The sequence below is a fragment of the Ceratotherium simum genome, chromosome 25, assembly GCF_057802395.1.
Source record: "Ceratotherium simum simum isolate JZ-2026a chromosome 25, ASM5780239v1, whole genome shotgun sequence".
Taxonomy (NCBI): domain Eukaryota; kingdom Metazoa; phylum Chordata; class Mammalia; order Perissodactyla; family Rhinocerotidae; genus Ceratotherium; species Ceratotherium simum.
In genome coordinates this window covers 28,096,364-28,108,519 of record NC_141924.1, presented here as the reverse complement: position 1 = coordinate 28,108,519, position 12,156 = coordinate 28,096,364, and positions in this window count along the sequence as shown.

Below are 12,156 nucleotides of genomic sequence, written 5' to 3'. Positions count from 1 at the left end.
GGGCAATATATCACCTGAAACCTTGCTTCTCCCCAAATATCTTTCATCCTGACAAGTCTCATAGGGGTGGGGGTGGATGGGTTGTTGATATTTTGTTTTCTTACAATATATGAGGTACGTATTTGACTATCCGTATGTAAAAAGAAAGGTAATCACTTGTAGAAAAATACAGTAAAACATCCAAAAATAATGCAGAAATGGAAACAATATGAATAATATATTTTATTGAATCAGAACTACTGCCAATTGTCAGAAACACTCTTACTTTATGTGCCACTAAGAAAAAAATAATGCTACCAATCAATTTATGGCACACCATCCCAGCTTCAGAGACGTTGCAAAAAAGTGTGTTGTAAAGTGAAAAAGTTTGGTAATAAAAATGATAACTAAATGTATGGAGCCCTAACTACATGATAGGTCCTGTTCTAAGTGTTTTACGTATGTTCAATTCATTTGATCCTAACACTCTGATGAGGTAGTGTGATGTGTTAACACAACTAATATCCATAGTTAGCCAAATAGATGGCTTAGGCTTAATGCAAATTCAAAGTGGAGTTATTATTTTATTGGAACTGACAAATTTATGTTTTAATCAAAACAACAATTAAAATTGTGTGAGAAAGTATTGCTCTGATATTTTCTTTTATGAGATCAGCTTCGAAAATATAACCTTGTCTTGTGCTCAAAAACACGTTCTTAGCTTTGTTTCAATTCTTACAATTTAAAAAAGACATACCATTGTTTTTTTTTTTTAATTTTTTGTTTATTGCAGTAACATTGGTTTATAACATTGTAAAAACTTCAGGTGTACATCATTATACTTCTATTTCTGCATAGATTACATCATGTTCACCACCAAAATACTAATTACAACCCATTACCACACACATGTACCAAATTAGCCCTTTCACCCTCCTCCCACCCCCCTTCCCCTCTGGTAACCACCAATCCAATCTCTGTCCCTATGTGTTTGTTTATTGTTGTTATTATCTACTACTTAATGAAGGAGATCATACGATATTTGACCTTCTCCCTCTGACTTATTTCACTTTGCATTATACCCTCAATGTCCATCCATGTTGTCACAAATGGCTGGATTTCATCATTTCTTATGGCTGAGTAGTATTCCATTGTGTATATATACCACAGCTTCTTTATCCATTCGTCCCTCGATGGGCACTTAGGTTGCTTCCAAGTCTTGGCTATTGTGAATAACGCTGCAATGAACACAGGGGTGCATGTACCTTTACAAACTGGTGTTTTCAAGTTCTTTGGATAAATACCCAACAGTGGAATAGCTGGATCATATGGTAGTTCTATCCTTGATTTTTTGAGGAATCTCCATACTGTTTTCCATAGTGGCTGCACCAGTTTGCACTCCCACCAGCAGTGTATGAGAGTACCCTTCTCTCCACATCCTCTCCAACACATGTTGTTTCCTGTCTTGTTAATTATAGCCATTCTGACAGGCGTGAGGTGATATCTCATTGTAGTTTTGATTTGCATTTCCCTGATAGTTAGTGATTTTGAACATCTCTTCATGTGTCTGTTGGCCATCTGTATATCTTCTTTGGAGAAATGTCTGTTCAGGTCTTTTGCCCATTTTTTAATTGGGTTGTTAGTTGTTTTGTTGTTGAGATGCATGAGTTCTTTATATATTTTTGAGATTAAGCCCTTATCAGATGTATGGTTTGCAAATATCTTCTCCCAATTGTTAGGTTGTCTTTTCATTTTGTTGATGGTTTCCTTTGCTGTGCAGAAGCTTTTCAGTTTGATGTAGTCCCATTTGTTTATTTTTTCTATTGTTTCTCTTGCCCGGTCGGACATGGTGTTTGAAAAGATGTTGCTAAGACCGATGTCGAAGAGTGTACTGCCTATGTTTTCTTCTAGAAGTTTCACAGTTTCAGGTCTTACATTCAAGTCTTTAATCCATTTGGAGTTAATTTTTGTGTATGGTGTAAGATAAGGGTCTACTTTCATTTTTTTGCATGTGGCTATCCAGTTTTCCCAACACCATTTGTTGAAGAGACTTTCTTTTCCCCATTGTATGTTCTTGGCTCCTTTGTCAAAGATTAGCTGTCCATAGATGTGTGGGTTTATTTCTGGGCTTTTGATTCTATTCCATTGATCTGTATGTCTGTTTTTGTGCCAGTACCATGCTGTTTTGGTTACTATAGCTTTGTAGTATATTTTGAAATCAGGGAGTGTGATACCTCCAACTTTGTTCTTTTTTCTCAGGATTCCTTTAGCTATTCGGGGTCTTTTGTTGTTCCATATAAATTTTAGGATTCTTTGTTCTATTTCTGTGAAAAATGTTGTTGGAATTTTGGTAGGGATTGCATTGAATCTATAGATGGCTTTAGGAAGTATGGACATCTTAACTATGTTAACTCTGCCAATCCAAGAGCACGGAATATCTTTCCATTTCTTTGTGTCTTCTTCAATTTCTTTCAGAAATGTTTTATAGTTTTCGGTGTACAGATCTTTCACCTCTTTGGTTAAGTTTATTCCTAAATATTTTATTCTTTTTGTTGCAATTGTAAATGGGATGGTATTCTTAATTTCTCTTTCTGCTACTTCATTGTTAGTGTACAGAAATGCCACTGATTTTTGTATGTTGATTTTGTATCCTGCAACTTTACCATATTCGTTTATTACTTCTAAAAGTTTTCTGGTGGATTCTTGAGGGTTTTCTATATATAAAATCATGTCATCTGTAAATAGTGACAGTTTCACTTCTTCCTTTCCAATTTGGATCCCTTTTATTTCTTTCTCTTGCCTGATTGCTCTGGCTAGGACTTCCAGTACTATGTTAAATAGGAGTGGTGACAGTGGGCATCCTTGTCTGGTTCCTGTTCTTAGAGGGATAGCTTTCAGTTTTTCACCATTGAGGATGATATTAGCTGTGGGTTTGTCATATAGGGTCTTTATTATGTTGAGGTACTTTCCTTCTATACCCATTTTATTCAGAGTTTTTATCATAAATGGATGCTGTATCTTGTCAAATGCTTTCTCTGCATCTATTGAGATGATCATGTGATTTTTATTCTTCATTTTATTAATGTGGTGTATTACGTGGATTGATTTGCGAATGTTAAACCATCCCTGCATACCTGGAATAAATCCCACTTGATCATGGTGTATAATCTTTTTAACATATTGTTGTATGCGATTTGCTAGTATTTTGTTGAGGATTTTTGCATCGATGTTCATCAGTGATATTGGCCTGTAATTTTCTTTTTTTCTGTTGTCCTTGTCTGGTTTTGGTATCAGGGTAATGTCAGCTTTGTAGAATGAGTTAGGGAGCTTCCCCCCCTCCTCAATTTTTTGGAAGAGTTTGAGAGGGATAGGTATTAAGTCTTCTTTGAATGTTTGGTAGAATTCACCAGGGAAGCCGTCTGGTCCTGGACTTTTACTTTTGGGGAGGTTTGTGATTACTGTTTCAATCTCCTTACTGGTGATTGGTCTATTCAAATTCTCTACTTCTTCTTGATCCAGTTTTGGAAGGTTGTATGATTCTAAGAATTTATCCATTTCTTCCAGATTGTCGAATTGGTTGGCATATAGCTTTTCATAGTATTCTCTTATAATCTTTTGTATTTCTGAGGTGTCTGTTGTAACCTCTCCTCTTTCATTTCTGATTTTACTTATTTGTGCCTTCTCTCTTTTTTTCTTGGTGAGTCTAGCTAAAGGTTTGTCAATTTTGTTAATCTTTTCAAAGAACCAGCTCTTGGTTTTTTTATTTTTTTCTTTTTTTTTTTTTGGTCTCTATTTCATTTATTTCTGCTCTGATTTTTATGATTTCCCTTCTTCTACTGATTTTGGGCTTTGTTTGTTCTTCTTTTTCCAGTTCCTTTAGGTGCATTGTTAGATTGTTTATTTGAGATTTTTCTTGTTTGTTGAGATAGGCCTGTATTGCTATAAACTTCCCTCTTAGAACCGCTTTTGCTGTATCCCATAAATTCTGGCATGTCGTATTTTCATTTTCATTTGTCTCCAGGTATTTTTTGATTTCTTCTTTGATTTCTTCATTAACCCAGTCATTGTTCAGTAGCATTTTGTTTAATCTCCACGTATTTGTGGCTTTTCTGATTTTCTTCCTATAGTTGATTTCTAGTTTCATACCGTTGTGGTCAGAAAAGATGCTTGGTATTATTTCAATCTTCTTAAATTTATGGAGACTTGTTTTGTGGCCTAATATGTGATCAATCCTGGAGAATGTTCCATGTGCATTTGAAAAGAACGTGTATTCTTCGGTTTTTGGATGGAATGTTCTGTATATATCTACTAGGTCCATCTGTCCTAGTGTGTCGTTTAAGGCCAATGTTTCCTTATTGATCTTCTGTTTGGATGATCTATCCGTTGGTGTAAGTGGAGTGTTAAAGTCCCCTACTATTATTGTGTTACTGTCTATTTCTGTTTTTATGTCTGTTAATAATTGCTTTATATATTTAGGTGCACCTACATTGGGTGTGTAGATATTTACAAGTGTTATATCCTCTTGTTGGATTGTTCCCTTGATCATTATGTAATGCCCTTCTTTGTCTCTTTTTACAGTTTTTGTTTTAAAGTCTATTTTGTCTGATATGAGTACTGCTACCCCAGCTTTCTTTTCATTGCCATTTGCATGGAGTATCTTTTTCCATCCCTTCACTTTCAGTTTGTGAGTGTCTTTAGGTCTGAAGTCTGTCTCTTGTATGCAGCATATATATGGGTCTTGTTTTTTTATCCAGTCAGCCACCCTATGCCTTTTAATTGGAGCATTTAGTCCATTGATGTTTAAAGTAGCTATTGATAAGTATGTACTTACTGCCATTTTTTAACTTTTTTTTTCCTCAGTGTTTTAGTAGTCCTTCTCTGTTCCTTTCTTCTTCTATACAGAATTGACAGTCACTTTAGTTTGACCTCTGTCTGAAAGCTGTACTCTTTAACTCCCCTCCTCCCTCCTTTCATGTTTTTGATATCATATCTAACCTCTTTTTTGTGCATTTGTATCCATTACATTCTTATCATGGAAATAGATAATTTTTCCTATTTGTGGTCTTCTCTTTTCCCCTTAAATCAGTCCCTTTAACATTTCTTGTAGCACTGGTTTCTTGGTGACAAACTCCTTTAATTTTTGCTTGTCTGGGAAATTTTTGATCTCTCCTTCCATTTTGAATGATAACCTTGCTGGGTAGAGTATTCTTGGCTGTAAGTTTTTTCCTTTTAGCACTTTAAATATATCGTGCCATTCTCTTCTAGCCTGTAAGGTTTCTGCTGAGAAGTCAGCTGATATCCTTATGGGGTTTCCTTTGTATGTAACTTGACATTCTCTTGCGGCTTTTAGGATTCTCTCTTTATCTTTAATTCTGGACATTTTGATTATGATGTGTCTTGCTGTGGGCCTCTTTGCATTTATCTTGTTTGGGGCTCTCTGTGCTTCCTGTACCTGGATGTCTGTTTCCTTCCTTAGGTTAGGGAAGTTTCCATCTATTATTTCTTGAAATAGATTCTCTGCCCCCTTGTCTTGCTCTACTCCTTCCGGCACACCTATAACACGGATGTTAGTGTGCTTGATGTTGTCCCAGAGGTCCCTTAGACTGTCCCTTTTCTTTTCTCTTTTACCTGTTCACCTTGGGTAATTTCTTCTAGTCTTCCGTCCAGCTCACAGATCCGTTCTTCTGTATCCTCTACTCTGCTTTTGAGTCCCTCTAATGAATTTTTCATTTCCAGTATTGTATTCTTCATTTCTGATTGGTTCTTTTTTATATCGTCCATTTCTTTGTTGACATTCTCACTGAGTCCATCTATTCTTCTCCCCAGATCAGTGAGCATCCTTAACACTCTTAGTTTGAACTCTCTGTCGGGTAGGTTGCTCATTTCTGTTTCACTTCGTTCCTTTTCTGGGGTTTTGTCCTGTTCCCTTACTTGGAATGTATTCTTTTGCCTCCTCATTTTGCCTCTTTCCCTGTGCTTGTGTCCACGCATTAGGTAGGTCAGCTACGTCTCCTGCTCTTGGATAGGTGACCTTATGTAAGTGATGCCTTAGGAGGCCTGCAGTGTGCTTCCCTCAGTTCTCAATGTTCCAGGGGTGACCCCTATGTGGGCTACATGTGTCCTTCTGTTGTGGCCTGTTTGCTCTCCCTGTAGGCACCCAGGGAGGCCGAGTTATGCTCCAGGCCAGCTGTTGTAATGCTCAGCTGTTTGTAGTTGTTGTGGGCCCTTCAGTCTCTTTATCAGGTGTGGGGAGCCCCAGCACAGTTGGCTGTAAGTTCTAATACCACATTTGTGTTGCAGTATTTCTTTTAAGTGAGTAGGTCCCCAGCGTGGCAGGTTGTTAGGCTCAGGGCCTTACAATTGCTGTAAGCCTCTAGCCTATTAGGTCTCTTGTCAGCTCTCTGAGGATTGCAGCTGGGTGGGGCTGGCCTCAGGCACAGGAGCACCCAATTGTTTCAGGCTTTGGAAGGTGGGGCAAACCTCCTATGTGGGTCTTTGAGAAGCACAAGTCTTCTGCAGCTGAGAAGCCCTGTTGCCCACAGGTCCACACACACAGTCAACACAGTCCTGACCCGTGTGCGCGCCCCGACCTCCCCAAGCGGACCCAGTCTCTCCACCGCGGGAGCCCCACACACTCTGCCACCACCCCACACTCTCCACCCACTCCTTGTGCATGCCCTGCCCCGCTAAAGTTGGCTCAGTTGCCAGGCTGCAGAGAATCCAGTCACCAATCTATGCAGGCCCACAAGTTGCCTGAGGGCTTGTTGCTGGGTGGGGCCAGTCTCTAGGGTGGGCTGCCTGCCCTGGCTGAGCTGGATTAAATCGGTGCTCTAGTGGGTGGGGCAGACCTGGGCTAGCAGGCCTCAGGGAGAACTCCAATGGCGTCTGTGTCAGCACGCCCACACCAGGCCACAACAATGGCCGCTGCCAACGTCCCAGTCCCTGGAGAGGTCTCACCCCTCACCAAGATGCACTCAGGGCCTATTAGGTGAGTCTCTTTTCACCACAGCACTGTGCACCTTTCTTTCTGGTGATTTTAGGATGCTTTCTGAAACGGGTGAGTTTGCGTGTGGGCCTTTTAAGAGCCGGTTTTAGTTTCTTTGTGAACCGGGTTTTCTGGGGGTGCTCCCCAATGTTTTAGTAGCAGGCAAAGTCAGATATTATGCCACTCATCTCGATTGTGCTGGGTCCACAAAATGCCCACAGCGGGGGCGCTCCTGGCTCAGGGCCCCGTGCTTCCAGGGAGGCTGCGTACCTGTGCGCTGCTCCCAGCGGCCGTGAAGCTGGCGGCTTGTGAAGGCGGCATTTTTCCTGTCCAGAAGGGAGTCTCTGCCTCTTCCACCTCAATCAGGATTGTCCGTTGTTGCAGGAGTTCCTCTTATCCAGTTTTCAGTTCTGTCTCAGGGGTAATTTTTCCACGAGTAGTTGTAAATTGGCTGTGTCCACGGGAGGAGGTGAGTTCCTAGTCTGCTTACGCCGCCATCTTGACTCGAGATCCATACCATTGTTTCTATTCTTTGTTCTATAAACTTTAAAAGGCCCTTGGGCCAAAAGCAGTAAATATTTTGTTTAATTCCCTATCTCTATTTCTGGTTGTGTAAATGAAAAAAGCAGTGTTACACAGTAATTCTCTAAAGATGTCTTGTAGAATATTGGTATGGACATTTGTAGAATATTGGTGTGGACATGTTCTGTTGTCACCGGAATAAATCATAGGGCCCACGTGGCCAGTCTCAACATGGTGAGCATTCAAAGAAACACAGAGTAATAACCAGGTGGGATCACTATCTTTCCCTTTCTTGCATTTCTCAAAGAATATTAAAGGACTCCCATCCAAGTATTAATCAGGCCCGACCCTGCTTAGCTTGCAAGATCAGAGGAGATCTAGTGCATTCCAGGTGATCACACAAAGATACAGAGAACAGATTGGTGGTTACCAGAGGGGAAGGAGAGAGAAGGGAGGGCAAAAAGGGTAAAAGGGCACATGTGTACCACGACGGATGGTAATTAGATTTCAGGTGGTGAACACAATGTAGTCTACCCAGAAATCAAAATATAATGATGTACCCCTGAAATTTGTATAATGTTATGAATGAGTTACTTCAATATAAAAAAGAATATTAAAGGAGATCCAATTCATAATTCACAACATCATTTCTTAAATTTTTCTTTTCTTCATTCTTCTTCTTCTAAAATTGTCTCACATCTCAAAGCTTCCCCAAGACCTCTCTTCTCCCATTTTTTGTATTCAACTCCCCCCTAAACTATCCTGGACACTCTCATCCTATTAGGATCTTCCCTTTTCTTCCTCCCCGCCTTTCTTTCCATCATTTTAAATTTCTTTCAAGAAAGCCCCCCAGCCCTGTCTGATGACAATAAATAGACAATTGATTAATATAGGCAATTTATTGATTACAACAAAAAGACAGAGAGTCTTCCACTCTCTGAGTAGCTGGGTGTGTATAGGAAGGACCATGAGGTGAATATCAAATTGAGGGAGAAGTGCTGAATAAACTTTGTAAGAAGTTTTCATAGAGGGTGCAGGTCAGGAAAGAGGCAGAACATTGTTTTCTACATTGATGATATTTTGTTTCTTTATTTTAAAATGTACTGTGCTCATTAAAATTGATAAATACTAGATACCTCTTGAAGATTTACAATCACATTAGCACATTAAAGACACTCAGAAGTCTTGCAATAAAGAATCCTATTTATCTTTGTTTTAACTAGTATTTCTCAAATGTATTTAAAAATAAATCTTTTTTCCTTCCCCCACCCCCTCCCACATACATAAGTACCCACGGAATGCCATTTGGGTAAAGTGGCCTTAAATTACAAAAGATATAACAAAAGTAATCGAAGGTCCACTTGTAGCATGCACATAGAATAGTAGGATGGGTGTTTCAATGACGACAGCAATAATGTGAATGTGATCTGCACTTTTCACACGACATGGAAAGTAGTGCCATATTGCCTCTGATCTTGCAGTTGTGACAAGATAACTTAGCCAGAATAGCCACCTACTGAGAGTCCAGCCAATATTTACACAGATACCAGTTGCACAACTGGTTCTGAACAACAGTTGTCTTTGAATTTGATTTTGCCGAGAGATTTTGTGTTATTACCTCCCTGGGTATCTTGATTTACCTTGGACAGTGGCCAGCCGGTCGAGCTAATGTTGGCTATTAGCCCATTAGCTCATTAGCTGTTACATAAGTTTGACGTCACTTAGTGTGGAGCGTGTGATTAGATTGTAGATGGACTTGTCCGTAGCAAGAGGTAATATGTACCTGGGTGTCTGAGCAAGTTTCCATGTGGGATCATCTGGAGAAGATGGGGAAACAGCCCCCGAAGCCACTTAGGCATCCAGAGCGTGTAGATTCAGAAGGAGGGCCAACAGCTGCTGGATAATTTGCAAACTAGTGAAGTTTTAGCTGTACTTGATGACACTGGAAATCTTCCTATACAGAGATGTAGAAGATTCATTATTAATTTAAAAAACAGACAATAAGTAAACAATTCTTAGGCAATGTAAGAAGCAGATTTGAACTCTTTTATCGCCTACTTTACTTTGAACTGTTGTTATTTGGAACCACGCTGGGGGCCAAGACGCAAGCCCATATCACTTCTTGGGGCTTGTCATTTGTTTTAAGATTTACACTAAGTCCGTATAAATGACTGGATTCACTAACATTTCCACCTGAAATTCTTTGGGAATCATTGGACATCTTAAAGAAATATACATCCAAAAAGTTATTCAACTTATGCAAAATTTGGGAAAAACGTGTCCAAAAATAGGGTATTGGCTTATTACGTTAAATCCACATACAGTAATCACTAGTGCAATATTACAAAATTACAAAATATTTCCAGTTCTCCTTCTGGACACATGGTAAGATTACATTTCTTTGCTCACTATATGTTAAGAGAGGCCGTGTGACTAGCTTTAGCCAAGCAAATGTAAAAGCAAGTAACATGTTGCTTCCAGGCAGAAACTTTAAGGGCCAATGTGTAATTTTCCGTGGTCACTTTCCCTTCTGCCTGGTTCCTGCAGTGAGAACAATATGAACAGATCCCCAAGCTGACCCACAACAGACACACAGAGTGAGCAAGAAATAAAAAATTGTAGTTGCAAGTCACTGAGATTTTGGGAGTGTTTATTATTGTAGCTTAACCTAGCTTATTCTGGCTGATACACCATGCAATGGAACACTAAACAGTCCATGAAAATCATACAGTAGAAAATTAATAGATAATGAGAAAATATATAGATAATGTAAGTAAAAAATACAAATTTTAACAATTTTTTATGTAATTATTGCAAAATATATATGAAATGCAGTTCCTGGGGTAGATTGGATCTTTGGAATTTTGAAGTTGGAAAATATTTCATTAAAGTGGTACCTTGTGGGTGCAGATTAAAGCTGACTTTTGGGTTAACTGCCTTTTGGGGGGCACTTTGAGATTGGATCTGTAAGGCAACTAAATATTCTCTTTCCTTGGAAAAAAGTCACACCCTCATTCAGCGCTTGAGAGAAGGCATTGGACCTCTCCTCCCAGAGACGGTGAAGCCCAATGATTTCCGGTGCTGGGGAGTGAGCTCGCCCTGGCCACAGAGAAGTCAGCTGGTGGCCAGGCGGGGACCAGCCTGGGCGCGGACTCTGAACCCAGGCCTCAAGCTGAGACTCTAAGAAGAGCCGCTTGACCTAGGAGTTGGAGGGCCTGTCTTGCGGTTTGAAGGAAATAGCCAAAGAAAGAGTGTGTCCCTTCCCTGAGCTCCCCACGGACACTTGAACATCAGTCAACAACAAAGGCTAGCTGACTGCAACAGGCCACCTAGGGAGGGTTCAGCCTGTGAGAAAAAGAATGGAGGGCCCTCAGCAAGGATCATGGTTCAAAGTATTAAAATTCAGAAGTCCCAAGGAGATACAGGCAACACTCAACACCCAGCTTCCTGTGTCTGTGTTCCCATCTCTCCCTCTAGAGGACAATTCTCGGCTCTCAAAGTGCCCTGAGGTATGTTGTCACAAGGACAAGGCAGGAGAAAGTAAATGTCTGACTGGGCTGCACCCTATCTCACTTCTGTGCTCTCCCTGAAGGCAGAAGAGGATGACAAGTAAGAAAAGCTCACCACAGGAAGCTCCTCTCTGAGAAGATAAGCAGTCCCAACCGGGTAAAAGAGAAAATAATTAGCTGGAAAGGCTGCAATTAATAGTGTCAGATTTAACCTTTGTTCCAGTATGAGAATGTCTGCACTAAGACGTCACCCAAGACCCAGTGCTCTATCTACAAGAGAGCTTTTGTCCTCCCGTGCAGAAGTCAGTGCTCACCACATCCAAGGCCTGCCATCTCAGAGGACGGTGTCCCTTCTAAGGCAGCCTGCCAATGACCCCAAATTAAGCAGGGGTCTTCTGGATCTGTCTTCTAGCTATTACCAAATTAGCCCTTTCTGTCTTGCTCCCAAAGAACCTACAGCCAAACTGATGCAAATCCCACTTCTGGTGTATGTTAAAAAACATGAAATAACTACCTCAAAGCTGTGACTGTGGAGCAAAATTATTCACCATACAAGCTGGAGAATCCATGTGGATAAAATGTTCATGTGAATGGTGAAGGTGGAGAGAGAGTGTGTGTGTGTGTGTGTAATAGAGAAATATCCATCCAAGAGAACGTTGACAGTAGCTCCAAGAACTTATATATGACGGTGGGAGTGGAAATCCACATTTTAGTGATATTATTTTCCTTTTCACAGACAAATGACATTTTTTCAAACATCTATTCTGTGAGCAAAGTGGGAAGGGGCGTGCATCAATGTTGAGTGCTTGGGAGAGGAATCCTGGAGAAACACTATCCACTTAACTTAGCTCAGCTCTACGGAAGATTATAGGGTTTGGACTATTTCTGGCCACATCTGAGTGTCTGTGAAAAGTGGAAGTCAAGTCATTACGTGGAATGGGCATTTATGCATTTGGTAATTGCCTTGAGTCAGAGAGTGTCTAGACACCCCCCTGGGAATTGTGAAGAATGTGGTGCATTGTTACAACCTTCAGGACTCTTTTTGAAACAGGAAGGGCAAAGACCATCTGGGAGACACTGAAGCGAATGGGCCCAGTAGTCCTTGATTAAGGCCCCAAAAGCAAAGTGAAAACGCAATGCAATGGTCTGGCGTTCGCACAG